At 35.2% G+C, this 19,931-nt stretch overlaps 1 protein-coding gene and 1 pseudogene across 3 annotated transcripts in view; both read left to right on the forward strand.

The window, feature by feature from the left end:
- The window catches only part of GRID2 (glutamate ionotropic receptor delta type subunit 2), a 1,386,623-nt gene that overhangs the window by 683,185 nt on the left and 683,507 nt on the right, over positions 1 to 19,931 (forward strand). The gene's annotated exons all lie outside the window — the stretch shown is intronic.
- On the forward strand, positions 1,753 to 5,081 carry LOC125964243 (nucleolar protein 56-like; annotated as a pseudogene).

Consider the following 19,931-nt stretch of genomic DNA (forward strand, 5'->3'; position numbering starts at 1 on the left):
ATTGTTTTGGGTTTTTTATTGTAGGTCTTTCCCTTCTCTTGTGTTTCTTGCCTAGAGAAGTTCCTTTAGCATTTGTTGTAAAGTTGGTTTGGTGGTGCTGAGTTCTCTTAGCTTTTGCTTTTCTGTAAAAGTTTTAATTTCTCAGTCAAATCTGAATGAGATCCTTGCTGGATAGAGTAATCTTGGTTGTAGTTGTTTCACTTTTTTCACTTTAAATATGTCCTGCCATATTTAATGGCAGAGTTTCTGCCGAAAGATCAGCTGTTAACCTTATGGGGAATCCCTTGTATGTTATTTGTTGTTTTTCCCTTTCTGCTTTTAATATTTTTTCTTTGTATTTAATTTTTGACAGTTTGATTAATATGTGTCTTAGCGTGTTTCTCATTGGTTTCATCCTGTTTGGAACTCTCTGTGCTTCCTGTACTTGATTGACTAGTTCCTTACCCATATTAGGAAAGTTTTCAACTATAATCTCTTCAAATATTTTCTCAGTCCCTTTCTTTGTCTCTTCTTCTTCTGAGATGCCTGTAATTCGAATGTTGGTATATTTAATATTGTTCCAGAAGTGTCTGAAACTGTCCTCAATTCTTTTCATTCTTTTTTCTTTATTCTGCTCTGTGGTAGTTATTTCTACTATTTTATCTTCCAGGTCACTTATCCGTTCTTCTGCCTCAGTTATTCTGCTATTGATCCCTTCTAGAGAATTTTTAATTTCATTTATTGTGTTGTTCATGATTGTTTGCTCTTTAGTTCTTCTAGTTCCTCGTTAAACGTTTCTTGTATTTTCTTCATTCTATTTCCAAGATTTTTGATCATCTTTGCTATCATTATTTTGAATTCTTTTTCAGGTAGACTGACTATTTCCTCTTCATTTGTTAGGTCTGGTGGGTTTTTACCTTGCTCCTTCATCTGCTGTGTGTTTCTCTTTCTCATTTTGCTTAACTTACTGTGCTTGTTGTCTCCTTTTTGCAGGCTGCTGGTTTGTGGTTCCCGTTGTTTTTGGTGTCTGTCCCCAGTGGCTAAGTTTAGTTCAGTGGGTTGTGTAGGCTTCCTTGTAGAGGGGATTGGTGCCTATGTTCTGGTGGATGAGGCAGGATCTTGTCTTTCTGGTGGGCGTGTCCACGTCTAGTGATGTGTTTTGGGGTGTTTGTGACCTTATTATGATTTTAGGCAGCCTCTCTTCTAATGGATGGGGTTCTGTTCCCTTCTTGCTAGTTGTTTGGCATAGGGTGTCCAGCACTGTAGCTTGCTGATCGTTGAGTGGAGCTGGGTCTTAGCGTTGAGATTGAGATCTCTGGGTGATTTTCATTGTTTGACATTACATGGAGCTGGGAGGTCTCTGGTGGACCAATGTCCTGACCTTGGCTCTCCCACCTCAGAGGCAAAGCCCTGACGTGTGACTGGAGCACCAAGAGCGTGTCATCCACACGGCTCAGAATAAAAGGGAGAAGAAAAGAAAGAAAGAAAGAAAAAGATAAAATAATATAAAGTAAAATAAAATTAAAAAGTTGTTAAAATAAAAAACAAAAAATCAATAGTAGGAAAAGTTTTTTAAGTGATTACTATATAGTTTCTTTTAAATAAACATCTTGCCTACTGTTGATTAATATTGGGTGGCTTAGACTGTTTAAGGCAACCATAAGCTTCCAAGGAGTGTGGACACGTTGTATTACACTGCGGTTGTATTCCTTTGGGCATGTCCTTAATAGGTGATTGAATCAATGATTATAGACATTTGTCTCTAAGTAATTATAATCTTTAGTAATCTGTTACCTCAAACTATACTACAGGTTACTTCAAGTAAAAGAGTAGAGTCCTGTGAATAAGTGTGATACAAATTATAGTACTGCATTACTTTGCTGTTACAAAAGGACTTTCATGGCCAGTCCTGGTGTCTGAGTGATACCCTGGGCCCAGCACAGGGACCAACTTTCCAGATCAGTGACATTGGATGCCTTCCCTCTGCCTCTGGGAGTGGTGGCTTGGCATGAGAGCCCTGAAGACAAGGGGTAACACCCCGAAATATGGACTCATTTTCCACTCTACCTTCATTGGCCGAGCAGCTGCCAAGAACAAAGGCCGCATCTCCCGATACCTGGCAGACAAATGCAGGATTGCCTCACGAATTGATTGCTTCTCTGAGGTACCTACCAGTGTATTTGGAGAGAAGCTTCGAGGACAAGCTGAGGAGCAGCTGTCCTTCTATGAGACTGGAGAGATTCCACCAAAGAATCTGGATGTCATGAAGGAGGCAATAGTTCAGGCAGAGGAAGCGGCGGCGGAGATTACTAGGAAGCTGGAGAAACAGGAGAAGAAACACTTGAAGAAGGAAAAGAAAGGGCTGGCTGTGATTGCCCTGGCGTCTTCAGAAAACAGCAGTAGTACCCCGGAGGAATGTGAGGAGACAAGTGAAAGACCCAAAAAGAAGTAAAAGCAAAAGCCCCACGAAGCTCCTCAGGAGAATGGAATGGAAGACCCATCTGTCTCTTCCAAACCCCAAAAAAAGAAATATTTTTCTAAGAAGGAGCTGGTTAGTGATCTTGAAGAGACAGCTGGCAGTGAAGTCTTACCAAGAGGAAGAAATCTTTTCCCAAAGAGGAACCAGATAGTGATCCTGAAGAGTCAGGAAACAACAGGGTCCCCAAGAAAAAGAGGAAATTCTCTTCCAAGGAGGAGCCTCTCAGCAGTAGACCTGAAGAGGCTGCTGCCAGCAAGAGCAGCAGCTCCAAGAAAAAGGAAAAGCTCTGAAAACTCCTCCCAGGAAGGTTAGAATGGACATTTCCCTAGTAGGGCATAACTTACAGAGATATTTCCCAACCCATCCCCTATAGCCCAATAAAAATAAAAACAAGTTCACGAGTCAAAAAAAGAAAAAGAAAAAAGAAAAGGACTTTCACATACATGTTTTCATTTGTGATTAACAAAAGCTGTGTGAGGCAAATTGGGTATAATGATCACCATTTGCTTTATAGGTATTTCTGAAGGTAAAAAGAGATTTAAAAACAATGGCTTTGAAATGAAATCTCTAACATTATGGGAAATATCATTATATTATTACCAATGTGGACAAAACATTTGTTTGCAGTTGGAGCCCCAAAGTCTCATTAAAACAATCTCCCTGGATATCATTTGTGGGAATAGTTCAGGGTGGTATGACAGAGAAGGTGCTATGAAGTATAAAACACTGCAGTGTTTCATGGAAAGACATAGGAAGGAGACTCATCATAAGAAATGGTATTTCTAGAGATTTCTTCTTTGATATAAATCCAAATGAATCCTAATATCTTAGTCTGTTTTGTCTCTGAAAAATTGTCCGTAATCACAATATTATGTTAGAACATTCCTTTTTCTCCTTTTTTTATGGGGGGACAGGGGAAGAGGGAATAGAAGGTGTTAAATTTAGTGCTCTGTCTCTATGTATATATGTTAGACACATTCAGAAGAAAATGGTTCTGTTACAAATAGATAAACCTTTCTTTGAAAGAGTCGTAAACCCTTACACAGTGGAAAAAATTTTTTTAATGCTGGGGCAGTTTAAACAGGCATACATAAATAAAAGCCATTATACTCTTGTCATTTTAAGCTTGTAAGAGTATTCTGGTTTACAAAAGCTCCCAACCCCAACATGGAAACAGGAAAACAAACATGGCCTTAAAATGAATCAAAACAGAGGTATGTAAAGCCAACTTTAAGAAACAGAAAACCATTTTATATTTCTAGGTCAAAATGCAACCAATTAAGTAAGAATGTGCCAACTAGAGGGAAGATTGATCAGTAATAGAAGCAAGGAGAGAGAGAGAGAGAAATATTGGTGTAATGTCTCCTGGGAAACCATCTAGTCTAATCACCAACTGAAACCCAGAAAGAAAAAGTGATTCTTGTCCAAGGCTGATCACTGATTCACATTTGAACCAGAACTAAAAATCAGGATTCTTCACATACACCCTAGGTTTCTAAATTATAGAGCCAACACATTTCCCCTCTCTGAAAGCAACAGTTTCTAGGCAATAGGAGAATTACAGCTGGCTGGTCTTCCCTGGTGGCACAGTGGTTAAGAATCTGCCTGCCAATGAAGGGGACACGGGTTCTAGCCCTGGTCTGGGAAGATCCCACGTGCTGCGGAGCAACTAAGCCTGTGCACCACAACTACTGAGCCTGCACTCTAGAGCCGGTGAGCCACAACTACTGAGCCCACGTGCCACAACTACTGAAGCCCATGTGCCTAGAGCCTGTGCCCCAAGAAAAGCCACCGCAATGAGAAGTCCGTGTACCGCAACAAAGAGTAGCCCCGGCTTGCTGCAACTAGAGAAAGCCAACACACAGCAACGAAGACCCAACACAGCCAAAAATAAATAAAATAAATAATAAATTAAAAAGAGAAAGAAATACAGGATGCTTATTTGGTTGTTTTGTTGTTGTTATTTTTTCATGCTGGTGTCAATGATTAGGAAGATTGTCAGGCTAGCCTAGTGTTTTGATTTTGTATCTTCCCTTGGAAGAAACATTATCTTTGTATGTTTAAGTAACTTGCACACAAAAATTAGCATCAAAAATTTAAATACAGGCCTTTCCAATAACTTTCACAGTGCTGCTTAAAAAAAAACAAAAAAAAAGCAGAACACAAAAACTTATAAAAGAGGCCATATGACTTAGTGAGAAGCTGTCTTTTGAAAAAGTTGCCACACATTTTATTCCATGCTTTTCAGGAGTTATCTCCTTTCACTTCATAATTGCTGCTAGCAGTGGCCAAGCTAACTATTAAATAGTGTTTTTGACCTTATGAACTGTTTCATAGTTCTGTAAAGTACATAGACATTTTTTCCCCAGGAATAGAAATGCTTCTGATACTATGTTGAAAGGCATTATTAGTGAAATTAGAATATGATAACAAACTGCAGATGGTAAAAGATTACTTCCTGGCAGAGAATAAATCCAAGTGCATTTTATGCTAAGTGACATGTGATTATCCATAAATTGTAATAGTGGTGATAGATTCACAAATGGAAAACTGTGATCTAGCTGCTGTTGCCAAATATATGTCTGAATCAGATCAAGATAAAATCACATATTAAAGATTGAGAAGAAAATTAAACTAGTTTTGCAATTAATTGGAATATATTACATTAGAAAATTATGAATTTTCATATTTGCTACAATAAAGCATACAATTAGCCATTTTAGTTCACTTAAAAACCATAGGTTCTGTTTAGTTTAAAATCATCTGAAACATACACATTATTAAAATATTATTTTAATCATATTAAATTTTTAAATGGATGTTTATACACTAAAGAGGTAACAGACTGGATTTGATGTATTACTGCTACAAAAGCATCCATGGAGAATATTGTTTTTAAAGACATATTAAATGTTCTAATCTATTACATATTATATTGTATTCATGCTTTTAAGAAGTATTTACTGAGGTAAATATTTACTGAGATTCCCTATATGCCAAGAACATCTGAGTAAAAAAAAAAAAAGGCACAACATCTCTGCTTTCATGGAACTTATTTATGCTAGTCCTATTACAAAGGAATATTGATGTTTCTAAATAGTGCATGTAGGGAATGCTAAACAACACCTTTGTTATGAAGGACAACTTCTTCTCACTTTTCCCCTGCTACTTTTGTCAACTCCATTTAGGATTCTTCTTTATCAGCAAGAGTAGACTGTTTCCATGAAACAGTCAGACTTTGAGTAACATTAATGTGCTACGAAGACTAAAAGTAGTAGTGTAATTTGTAATGTAAGTAAGCTACCTTATTTTGTATCCACTTTGGAGATCAGACTGCAACTATACCATTCATTCAATTATTCATTCATGCAATTCATTCATGCAATTCATTCAATGCCTATGTAGACTAATCTTTGTTCTAGGTTTTGTGCAAAGGAGACAAAGCTCCTGCTCTGTTGTAGCTTATATTTTCTTGGGAAGAAAGACTGAAAATATAGAAATGTTAAGGAAAAATGTTAAGGAAAAATTAGAGTCATGAGATAGAGAGTAACAGGGATGCTATTGAAAGAGAGGCTGCAATAGCATAGGCTTAGCATGAGGGAATAAGATGAAAGAATATATGAGTAAAAAGCACCCAGGCAAAAGAAACAGAGTGAAAAGAGGCTGCACTGAAGAGAAAAAAAGCCCTGTGTGGCTAAAGTAGAATGAGCAAGGCTGAATGTAATAGGGTTAGGTTCAGAGTTGTGACCAGGTGTGAGCTTATACAGGGCCTAGGGGCCTTATAAGAAAGTTCCCTTAAGAGGAGTGATTTATTTTTTATTCATACAATTAGTATGCCTGAATGTCATTGCTGTCAAGGAATAAAATATTAGTAAAAGGAATAAAATTATTCCTAGGGATAGTCAAAACAGTGCACTCTTTCTAATCCTTAAACTCTGTCTAAATGTAATTAACAAACTGTGATTGAATTTACAAGATTCTAGGAACTGGGTTTCAAACAAACATTGGAGAAGACAGTGTCTAATCCAGAAGACTGGCACACAAGTAGGTAATTACCCCAGATGTTGGAACTGTCAGAAAGAAACAACAAAAGTAACTGTACTTAATATGCGAACAGGAAAAGTGAATAACATAAATGAATAATAGGGGAAATTTAGCAGAAAAAGTTTAGACTAAAGCAGTACATTAAAAAAAATGTAAAGAACTAAATATCTATATTAGAACAAAAGAAAGGTCTAAAATTTGTGATCACAGATTCTACCCTAGAAAAAGAAGAGCAAACTAAACTCAAATTAAGCAGAAAAAAAGGAAATTATAAACATCAGAGTGGAAATCAATGATATAGAAAACAACAACAAAAAAGCAACAGAGAAAAATCAACAAAACCAAAAGCTATTTAAGAAAATTAATAAAAGTAATAGTCCTCAACCAGTCCCTCCCATCAGGAAACTTGCACAAGCCTCTTAGATAGCCTAATCCACCAGAGGGCAGACAGCAGAAGCAAGAAGAACTACAGTCCTGCAGCCTGTGGAACAAAAACCACATTCACAGAAAGAGAGACAAGATGAAAAGGCAGAGGGCTATATGTACCAGATGAAGGAGCAAGCTGAAACCCCAGAAAAACAACTAAATGAAGTGGAGATAGGGAACCTTCCAGAAAAAGAATTCAGATTAATGATAGTGAAGATGATCCAGGACCTCGGAAAAAGAATGGAGACAAGGATCGAGCAGATGCAAGAAATGTTTAACAAAGACCTAGAAGGATTAAAGAACAAACAGAGATGAACAATACAATAAATGAAATGAAAACTACACTAGAAGGATTCAAGAGCAGAATAACTGAGGCAGAAGAATGAATAAGTGATCTGGAAGACAGAATGGTGGAATTCACTGCTGCCGAACAGAATAAAGAAAAAAGAATGAAAAGACATGAAGACAGCCTAAGAGACCTCTGGGACAACATTAAATGTAACTACATTCACATTATAGGCGTCCCAGAAGGAGAAGAGAGAGAGAAAGGACCTGAGAAAATATTTGAAGAGATTATAGTCGAAAACTTCCCTAACATGGGAAAGGAAATAGCCACCCAAGTCCAGGAAGTGCAGAGAGTGCCATTCAGTATAAACTCAAGGAGAAACACGCTGAGACACATAGTAAACAAATTGGCAAAAATTCAAGACAAAGAAGAATTATTGAAAGCAGCAAAGGAAAAATGACAAATAACATAAAAGGGAACTCCCATAAGGTTAACAGCTGATTTCTCAGCAGAAACTCTACAAACCAGAAGGGAGTGGCATGACATATTTAAAGTGATGAAAGGGAAGAACCTACAGTCAAGATTACTCTACCATGCAAGGATCTCATTCAGATTCGATGGAGAATCAAAAGCTTTACACACAAGGAAAAGCTAAGAGAATCCAACACCACGAAACCAGCTCTACAACAAATGCTAAAGGAACTTCTCTAAGTGGGAAACACAAGAGAAGAAAAGTACCTTCAAAAACAAACCCAAAACAATTAAGAAAATGGTAATAGGAACACACATATCGATAAGTACCTTAAATATGAATGGACTAGATGTTCCAACCAAAAGACACAGGATTGCTGAATGGATACAAAAACAAGACCCATATATATGCTGTCTACAAGAGACCCCCTTCAGACCTAGGGACACATACAGACTGAAAGTGAGGGGATGGAAAAAGATATTCCATGCAAATGGAAATCAAAAGAAAGCTGGAGTAACAATACTCATAACACATAAAATAGACTTTAAAATAATATTACAAAAGACAAGGATGGACACTACATAATGATCAAGAGATCAACCCAAGTGGAAGATATAACAATTATAAATATATATGCACCCAACATAGGAGCACCACAGTACATAAGGCAACCACTAACAGCTATAAAAGAGGAAATCAACAGTAACAATATTAGTGGGGGATTTTAACACCTCACTTACACCAACAGAGAGGTCATCCAAACAGAAAATTAATAAAGAAATACAAGCATTAAATAACACAATAGATCAGATAGATTTAATTGATATTTATAGGACATTACATCCAAAACCAGCAGATTACACTTTCTGTCCAGTGCACACAGAATGTTCTCCAGGATAAATCACATCTTGGGTCACAAATCAAGCCTCAGTAAATTTAAGCAAATTGAAATCATATCAAGCATCTTTTCTGACCACAGCACTATGAGATCAGAAATCAATTACAGGGAATAAAACGTAAAAAACACAGACACATGGAGGCTAACCAATACATTACTAAATAACGAAGAGATCACTGAAGAAATCAAAGAGGAAATCAAAAAATACCTAGAGACAAATGCCAATGAAAGCACGACAATCCAAAACCTATGGGATGCAGCAAAAAGAGTTGTAAGAGGGAAGTTTATAGCAATACAAGCCTACCTCAAAAAATAAGAAAAATCTTAAATAAACAATCTAACCTTACACCTAAAGGAACTAGAGAAAGAAGAACAAACACAGCCCAAAGTTATCAGAAGGAAAGAAATCATAAAGATCAGAGCAGAAATAAATGAAATAGAAACAAAGAAAACAATAGCAAAGATCAATAAAACTAAAAGCTGGGTCTTTGAGAAGATAAACAAAATTGATAAAGCATTATCCAAACTCATCAAGAAAAAGAGGGAGAGGACTCAAATCAATAAAATTAGAAATGAAAAAGGAGAAGTTACAACAGACACCACAGAAATACAAAGCATCCTAAGAGACTACTACAAGCAACTCTATGCCAATAAAATGGACCACCTGGAAGAGATGGACCAATTCTTAGAAAGGTATAACCTTCCAAGACAGAACCAGGAAGAAATGGAAAATATGAACAGACCAATCACAAGTAATGAAATTGAAACTGTGATTAAAAATCTCCCAACAAACAAAAGTCCAGCACCAGATGCTTCACAGGTGAATTCTATCAAACATTTAGAGAAGAGCTAACACCCATCCTTCTCAAACTCTTCCAAAACATTGTAGAGGAAGGAACACTCCCAAACTCATTCTATGAGGCCACCATCACCCTGATACCCAAACCAGACAAAGATAGTACAAAAAAGGAAAATTACAGACCAATATCACTGATGAATATAGATGCAGAAATCCTCAACAAAATACTAGCAAACGGAATCCAACAGCACATTAAAAGGACCATGTGGTTAACCATGATCAAATGGTTATCCCAGGGATGCAAGAATTGTTCAATATATGCAATCAATCAATGTGATACACCATATTAACAAATTGAAGAATAAAAACCATTTGATCATCTCAATAGATGCAGAAAAATCTTTTGACAAAATTCAACACCGATTTATGATAAAAACTCTCCAGAAGGTGGTCATAGAGGGAAGCTGCCTCAACATAATAAAGGCCGTATACGACAAACCCACAGCAAACATCATTCTCAATGGTGAAAAACTGAAAGCATTTCCTCTAAGATCAGGAACAAGACAAGGATATCCACTCTCACCACTATTATTCAACATAGTTTTGGAAGTCCTAGCCATGGCAATCAGAGAAGAAAAAGAAATAAAAGGAATACAAATTGGAAAAGAAGAAGTAAAACTGTCACTGTTCGCAGATGACATGATATTATGCATAGAGAATCCTAAAGATGCCATCAGAAAACTACTAGAACTAATCAATGAATTTGGTAAGGTAGCAGGATACAAAATTAATGCACAGAAATTTCTTGCATTCCTATACAATAATGATGAAAAATCTGAAGGAGAACTTATGGAAACACTCCCATTTAGCATTGCAACAAAAAGAATAAAATACCTAGGAATAAACCTAACTAGGGAGACAAAAGACCTGCATGCAGAAAAGTATAAGACACTGTTGAAAGAAATTAAAGATGATACCAACAGATGGAGAGATATACCATGCTCTTGGATTAGAAGAATCAGTATTGTGAAGATGACTATACTACCCAAAGCAATCTACAGATTCAATGCAATCCTATCAAACTACCAGTGGAATTTTTTACAGAACTAGAACAAAAAATCTTAAAATTTGTATGGAGACACAAAAGACCCCGAATAGCCAAAGCAGTCTTGAGGGAAAAAAAGGAGCTGGAGGAATCAGACTCCCTGACTACAGACTATACCACAAAGCTACAGTAATGAAGACAATATGGTACTGGCACAAAAACAGAAATATAGGTCAATGGAACAGGGTAGAAAGCCCAGAGATAAACCCACTCACCTATGGTCAACTAATCTATGACAAAGGAGGCAAGGATATACAATGGAGAAAAGACAGTCTCTTCAATAAGTAGTGCTGGGAAAACTGGACAGCTACATGTAAAAGAATGAAATTAGAACACTCCCTAACACTATACACAAAAATAAACTCAAAATGGATTAGAGACCTAAATGTAAGACCGGACACTATAAAACTCTTTGAGGAAAACATAGGAAAATCACTCTGACATAAATCACAGCAAGATCTTTTTTGATCCACCTCCTTGAGTAATGGAAATAAAACCAAAAATAAACAAATGAGACCTAATGAAACTTAAAAGCTTTTGCACAGCAAAGGAAACCATAAACAAGATGAAAAGAGAGCCCTCAGAATGGGAGAAAATATTTGCAAATGAATCAACAGACAAAAGAGTTATCTCCAAAATATATAAACAGCAGCTCAATATTACAAAAACAAACCACCCAATAAAAAAATGGGCAGAAAACCTAAATAGCCATTTCTCCAAAGAAGACATACAGATGGCCAAGAAGCACATGAAAAGCTGCTCAACATCACTAATTATTAGAGACATGCAAATCAAAACTACAATGAGGTATCACCTCACACCAGTTAGAGTGGGCATCATCAGAAAATCTACAAACAACAAATGCTGGAGAGGATGTGGAGAAAAGGGAACCCTCTTGCACTGTTGGTGGGAATGTAAATTGATACAGCCACTATGGAGAACAATATGGAGGTTCCTTAAAAAACTAAAAATAGAATTGCCATATGACCCAGCAATCCCACTACTGGGAATATACCCAGCAAAAACCATAATTCAAAAAGACACATGCACCCCAATGTTCACTGCAGCACTATTTACAATAGCCAGGTCATGGAAGCAACCTAAATGCCCATCAACAGATGAATGGATAAAGAAGATGTGGTACATATATACCATGGAATATTACTCAGCCATAAAAAGGAACGAAACTGGGTCATTTGTAGAGATGTGGATGAATCTAGAGACTCTCATACAGAGTGTAGTAAGTCAGAAAGAGAAAAAACAAATATCATATATTAACACATATATGTGAAACCTAGAAAAATGGTACAGATGAACCATTTTGCAGGGCAGAAATTGAGACACAGACATAGAGAACAAACGTATGGACACCAAGGGGGAAAAGTTGCACGGGGGTGGTGTTTTGATGAATTGAAGTCTGGGATTGACACATATACACCAATATGTATAAAATGGATAGCTATAAGAACCTGCTGTATAAAAAAATAAATAAATAAAATTCAGAAATTCAAAAAAAAAAAAAGAGAAAGCAACACTTGAGAACCTTGTAAAAAAAAATAAATAATTCTCTAGCCAGACTGATCAGGAACAAAAGAAAGATGATACAAATTACAATATCATGAGTGAGAAAGGCAGCATCACTACAGATTCTGTAGATATTAAAAGGATTGCATTATAATATTATGAACACCTTTATGCCAATAAATTTGACAACTTAGATGAAAAGCACAAATTCCTTAAACGACACAGACTACCGAGGCTCACTCAAAAGGAAAAAAATAAGCTGAACATCCCCATATCTGTTTTAAAAATAGATTTTACGGTTTAATAACTTTCTTGAAAACAAAACTCCACTTCCAGAAAGTTTTTCTCTTGAGTTCTACCAAACATTAAAGAAGAAATAACACTAAACACAGATTCTTCCAGAAACTAAATAGGTGTTACTACATTCCAACTCATTTACTGAGGCCAACATTATCCTTGCAGAGCTGGTTTAACATTCAGAAATCAGTCAATGTACTTATCCATATTAAGAGACTAAGGAGAAAAATGTAATTATCTCAATGGATGCAGAAAAAGCTTTTGACAGAATATAACATCCATTGCTGATAAAAACTCTCAGCAAGCTAGTAATAAAAGGGAACTTCCTCAGCTTCAGAGAGATCATGGTCAAAAAAATCTTACAGTTTGCATCATATTTAATTATCAAAGACCAAATGTTTTTCTCCTAAGATCATGAACAAGGAAAAAGTGGCTGTTCTTACCATGTATATTCAACATTGTACTGGTACTAGCCAGTGCAATAGGCATAAAAAGGAAATAAAAAGGTACACAGATTAGAAAGGAAGAAGTACAAATGCCTTTTATTTGAAGATTACATGACTATCTGAATCTACAAAAAAAGGAAACTAAAACTAATAAGTGAGTTTAATACGATTCTGTAATGCAAAATCAGTATGCAGCAATCTGATGTATTTCTGTACTCTAGACATGAAAAATTAAATTAAAATTTAAAAGTTTATTTTTCTGTCTAGGTAATAAGTATTTTTATTGAAGTACAGTTTCATTTACAATAGAATATATAAAAAATACTTAGCAGCAAATATGTCAAAGGAAAGGAAGACCTATTTACTGAATACTACAAAATATTGCTTATAAAAAATTTCAATTAAATGAAGATATATACCATGGTAATAAATCAGAAGACTCAGTATTGTTAATATGTCAAAAAAATTATTTGTATAGGCTCCTAGACTGCTGGAAAAATAAAGAAATCATAGTATAAATAGCATGGCAGTAGGAGAATGTGTGGAATGGCAGGCAGATGTGATGGCAAAGAGCAGGAGATAGAGGTAAACATGCAACTGTAGACTAGGGCCAGATCTTGAAGGGCTTTGTACACCACTCCAAGAGCTTAAGCTTTCCTTAAAGAAGTTGGAAGTCACTGGCTGTTTTATCTGTGTTTAACTTTTTAATTTTCAAGTAGTTTTAGATTTATAGAAAAATTGCAAAAATAGTGCAAAGAGTTCCTTTGCATTTCTCACCCCCTTCCCCTGATATTAATGTCTTACCTAGCCATAGTACAATTATCAAGAACAGGCAGTTAACACTAATGCAATATTACTGAGTGAGCTACAGACCTTACTCAAAATTCATCAATTTCCTTAATAACTTTTTTCTGTTCTAGAATTTTATTCAGGATCCCATATTGCATTTAGTTGTCATTTCTCCTTAGTTCCTCCAGTCTGTAATAGTTCCTCAGTCTTTTATTGATGGCCTTTAAGACACAGAAATGACTTAGTGAGATCTAGAAAAAATAGATAATGCTTGTTTACAATGTGGATGATTGGAGAAAGGTTAAGCTGAAGGCTATGAAATCACACCAGCTTGGAGATAGTTTTAGTAATTGGGTTAGTGGTGATATAGATTGAACTGAACACGTAGTTCATCATATTTTTTACCAAGATCTTCTTATTCTTTTAATACTTAATTTGCTGGAGTATATTAATATTCTGTCACTTGTCTTGAAAGAATCAGTTCTAAATCCAAGATGTGCCATATTATAAAAGAATAATAATTTTAATAACTAGAATGTAAAATGATGGAAAAAGTTTCAAAGACAGACATATAGTATAATATGGATTATTATTCTTGTCACAATTGTGTTTAATCCTCACTCTTTGTTAGCTGGGACTATGCAGACAAAGATCAAATTTTACCTGTATCAACTAAATATAACATTCTGCACTCATGTAGTTTCTTAAAGTCCTATAGCTATCTTTCCGGGAGTCCTAACTTCTGTCAACTGATGATCAGTCATAGGGTATAGGGTGGTGAAAATGTTGTTTTAGATAAATTTATCATTTTATAAGTCCATAGGCTGTGGGAAGAAGGCCTTTCTACACGTGATTTTAAGCAAAATATTCCCAAAAGTCAAAGATTGACCAATTTGATTGTATAATAATCTTAAATCTTCTAAACTGTACATAAATTTAAAATACAGGAAGAGTAAAGCGAGGTATTTTAACATATAAATAACAGATAAAAGGCTGATACTGAAAATACGTGACGCTTTCCTTCAGATTAATGACAAAAAGACAAACCCATTCAAAGGTCACGTTTGTTGCCTATCTTTCCATCCTCATCTTATACCACTCTCCATCGTGGTCTCTGTGGTCCACGTGGTCTCTAGCTACCTGCTTCTTCTTTCTGCCTCTTAGGTAATACATGGTCTTTCTACCACAGCATCTTTCTGTGGCAGAAAGCATCTACCACATTATATTTCTTCTAGTTGGAAATATTTTCTTCACCCCTTTTCATCAAGGTAACTCCTTTTCACTACTTATTCTTCATATTCCCAACTCATAGTCTAGGAAAAATGCTTTTGAGCTACTATAGACTAATGACTCCTTTTGACCTAACCGCTACTTACCACATCATTATACATTCATGTGAACATCTTATGTCTCTCCCATTATACACTTACCTATTTTTGACCCTTTCATCCTGAGTACCTGACACTTGCCTGGTATAGTGTATACAATTGACATATGCAACGTATAGATGTATATGTACATAAACATGTGTGTTCATTGCATAATTACCAAACTAACATTAAAAGGAGAGGGGACTAATCTGAATTTTTATAAAATAGGAGGCTATGGAAATACATAATTCAAAGGTTGTAAAGTACACATTAATATCATAAAATCCAGGTTCCAGCCTTGTCTCCACTACTTACTGAAAACATAAGAATAAGACTCAATTTAGTGTTCAGTAAATGAGGATAGGAATTTATTCAATATAATCATATCGATAAAATAGTAAAATGAATATTAAAACATTTTGTAAGTTCCAAACATATATACATAGATAAAGTAATATTTAGTCAATATTTTTTATCATTTTTATCACATCATTGTTGGTAAAACCACTGTAGGGCTTGACTGGAATTATACTTAATATTTCATTGTTGCTTCTCAGTAGCTTTTCTCATCCTTGGCCAAACATTGTGTATATAATCTACATATTTGGAGCTGAAAGTGTAGAGGCAATGCCCTAATCCCAAATCCAAAAGGAAAAAAGAAAAGAGAATGGTATCAAAATCATTATACTTTCTCTTTTACATCTGGGAGGCTGACATTTTCTGAATCTTGTAGTAAGACAGAGTTACGTGTCTTCCAGTTATTTATATGGGCCTTTACCTTTAAAAACAGCTATTTTCTACTTCTTATGGCCCAGGCATTGAAGTCTGTGCCAGGTCTGAATACCAGCTCTGCCATTTACTAATGGTATGAATTTGGACCATGTATTTAACTTCATACATTCAAACTGAGTCAGTTTATTTACTTCAAAATGAGAAAAATAAAACTCTTCTATACAGGGCTGTTATGAACAGTAAATGGAAAAATAAAATGACTTATAGGAGGTCCTAGGTTAAATGTTCAGTGCATCTCAGGCTTAGATTATGAATTATAACTAAAGGTTCGTGATGGCAATAGATGACTGAAAAAATAGTTGACTGAAAATTGTTCAGCTGAGTTCATTTGATGACTGGTAATCAACCATTTTAGCCATTTATATTCTTTGTAAGAAAAAATTGTCTTAATGCTTTTTAATTATAATTAAATGAATTTTTCCATATTCTCACTTCCTAAGTAGATAATTATGATTAAATTGGACCTTGTAACACTATATATATAAAGACCATCTTTACTTAGAAGAATCTGTTTCAAATAATTGTACTTTTAGCAAACTACATTAATCATATGTCAAATTAATCCCACCTTTAATATGTTGCCTATCCTTCCATTCTCATCTTATACCACTCTCCATCGTGCTCTCTGTACTCTAGCTAAATTTAGATAAACTTATCATTTTATAAGTCCATAGGCTGTGGGAAGAAGGCCTTTCTACACGTGATATTAAGCAAAATATTCCCAAAAGTCAGTATTCCCAAAAGTCTCAGATGGTTGCTGAAAATCGTAATTTACGAAGAATGCTGAATATCTGGACAGGCTGAAACTGGTGTGTGTTACTATACTCTTACAACTATAAAAGCAAAGGTCAGGTGTGTTTTGGTAGATGAAAAAGGAAATAAGCAATTATAAATACTATGCTTGTGATTCATTAATGAATGAAATAGAGAAAAAAGTTAAATTAAATTCAGCTCTTGTAGAAAGAGTACAAATCTTGCTTATCTGCCATGGAAGCTTACATTATTTTCTCATCTATAAGAGCTTACTTATTATAAAATTCAATATTGATTAATGATTTTTCAAGAAAAATAATCCATCATATTAAATGTATTGATCAATTATGAAATATGTCCTGATTTCAGATATTATAAAACATACCTGAGAAACTGCATACATTTTATTTTTTAATTAATTTTTATTGGAGTAGAGTTTCTTTACAATGTTGTGTTAGGTTCTACTGTACAGCAAAATGAATCAGCTATACATATACATATATCCCCTCTTTTTTGGATTTCCTTCCCATTTAGGTCACCACAGTGCATTAAGTAGAGCTCCCTGTGCTATACAGTATATTCTCATTAGTTGTCTATCTTATACATAGTATCAATAGTGTATATGTGTCAATCCCAATCTACCAGTTCCTCCCATTCCCCCCTTCCCCCTTGGTATCCATACATTTGTTTTCTACGTCTGTGTCTCTATTTTTCCTTTGCAAATAAGATCATCTATAACATTTTTCTAGATTCCACATATATGCGTTAATATATGATATTTGTTTCTCTCTTTCTGACTTACTTGTCTCTGTATGACAGTCCACCCACGCCTCTACAAATGACCCAGTTTCCTTCCTTTTTATAGCTGAGTAATATTCCATGGTATATATGTGCCACATCTTCTTTATCCATTCCTCTGTTGATGGACATTTCAGTTGCTTCCATGTCCTGGCTATTGTAAATAGTACTGCAGTGAACATTGGGGTGCATGTATCTTTTTGAATTATAGTTTTCTTAGGGTATATGCCCAGTAGTGGCATTGCTGGGTCATATGGTAGTTCTATTTTTAGTTTTTTAAGGAACTTCCATACTGCTTTCCATAGTGGCTGTATTAATTTACATTCCCAGCAACAGTGTAGGAGGGTTCCTTTTTCTCCACACCCTCTCCAGCAATTACTGTTTGTAGATTTTTTGATGATGGCCATTCTGACCACTGTGAGGTGATACCTCATTGTAATTTGCATTTCTCTAATAATTAGTGATGTTGAGCATCTTTTCATGTGTTTGTAGCCATCTGTATGTCTTCTTTAGAGAAATGTCTATTTAGGTCTTCCACCTATTTTTTGATTGGGTTTTTTTTTTTTTGATATTGAGCTGCATGAGCTGTATGAGCTGTTTGTATATTTTGGAGATTAATCCTTTGTCAACTGCTTCATTTGAAAATATTTTCTCCCATTTTGAGAGTTGTCTTTTCATCTTGTTTATGGTCTCCTTTGCTGTGCAAAAGCTTTTAAGTCTAATTAGGTCCCATTTGTTTATTTTTGTTTTTATTTTCATTACTGTAGGAGGTGGCCCAAAAAAGATCTTGCTGAGGTTTATGTCAAAGAGTGTTTTTCCTATGTTTTCCTCTAAGAGTTTTATAGTGTCAGGCCTTACATTTAGGTCTTTAATCCATTTTGAGTTTATTTTCTTGTATGGTGTTAGGGAGTGTTCTAATTTTATTCTTTTACAGGTAGCTATCCAGTTTTCCTAGCACAACTTATTGAAGAGGCTCTCTTTTCTCCATTGTGTATTTTTGCCTCCTTTGTCATAGATTAGGTGACCATAGGTGCATGCTCTTATCTCTGGGCTTTCTATGCTGTTCCATTGATCTATATTTCTGTTTTTGTGCCAGTACCATATTGTCTTGATTACTGTAGCTTTGTAGTATTGTCTGAAGTCAGGGAGCCTGATTCCTCCACCTCCATTTTTCTTTCTCAAGATTGCTTTGCTGTTTGGAGTCTTTTGTGTCTCCATACAAATTTTAAGATTTTTGGTTCCAGTTCTGTGAAGAATGCCATTGGTAATTTGATAGGGTTTGCATTGAATCTGTAGTTTCCTTTGGGTAGTATAGTCATTTTCACAATATTGATTCTTCCAATCTAAGAACATGGTATATCTCTCCATGTGTTTGTGTCATCTTTGATTTCTTTCACCAGTATCTTATAGTTTTCTGCATACAGTTGTTTTGCCTCCTTAGGTAGGTTTATTCCTAGGTATTTTATTCTTTTTGTTGAATTGTGTAAATATTATATGTTACGTCTGAGTCGGAGAAACATGAAAGAATGAAATCTTCTTAGTTTATTATTGTAAATAGAAAGAAGATAAGGGTCACTTTTTGAGATACTTTTATTCTTATTAACTCTGTGTATCCTCTTTCCCTATACCTCATCCCCACTCACAAACTAAGAAAATTAGAAAAATAGGGAAGTTCTGCTCTCCAGTTATGGTTATATTTTCAACAATATTATTGGGAAAAAGTAAAGGAAAGTCAACGAATATTAGATGTTCTACAACAGTCACCTCAAAGAGCATTGCAGTTACAATCCACTAGATTTAATGTGTACCAGAAAGGGGTACACATCACAACTACTCAGATAACATATCATAATGCAAATACATGACTACCAGTAGAACCTCTAGGAGTGAAGTTAGTCATCTGTGTTAAATCTCTACTTTGAATTCTGTTGCAAGGGAGATTTTGGAAACAATATGGTAAGTAGATTGGGAGCTCTTTGAGGATAGAACCTGCCATATATATTATCTAGTCTCCAAAGAAGTTCCTGGCCCATCGTTGAAAGTTCATAATTAAGTGTTGAAGAATAAGTCTATGAATTGAATTTGCAAAACTCCTGATGTGACTTAAAATCATTAGAAGATGTTATATCAGGACAAATTGGTCAATATAAATAAGTCAGAAGAAATATCATAGGGGATAAGTGTATTCAAGAAGGATGGTGCTATCCAAAATTATTTACTGAGTTCTCATTGAATATTGAATAATATATAATCAGTTTCAAAACCCTTGATAGATTTTATTTTAATCTTATTTTACTTAATAAAAAAATAAGACAAACTGATTAGCTTCAGAAATGAAAAAATAGTGCACATGAACATCATTTAACTTAAATTTATATATTTAGACAGAGAACTTCATTTCCATAACTGCCGAATGACAGAAAAGGGTGAAAGTGTTGCTAATTGCAGTTGCTATTAGAAAGAAAGAAAAAAAGAAAGCAAAAAAGGAAGAAAAGAAAGAAGGAAAACAAGGAAGAAAGAAGGAAGGGAGAGAGGGAGGGAGAGAAGGAAGGAGGGAAGGAAGGAAAGGAGGGAGGGAGGAAAGAAAGAAAAGATAAAGAAAAAAGGTATGCTTTCAGCAATTAATGCAGGCTACAAACATCTTTGATAGTGTTACAGTTTCAGACAGCTGGAG

This window comes from Orcinus orca, chromosome 4, assembly GCF_937001465.1.
Source record: "Orcinus orca chromosome 4, mOrcOrc1.1, whole genome shotgun sequence".
Taxonomy (NCBI): Eukaryota; Metazoa; Chordata; class Mammalia; order Artiodactyla; family Delphinidae; genus Orcinus; species Orcinus orca.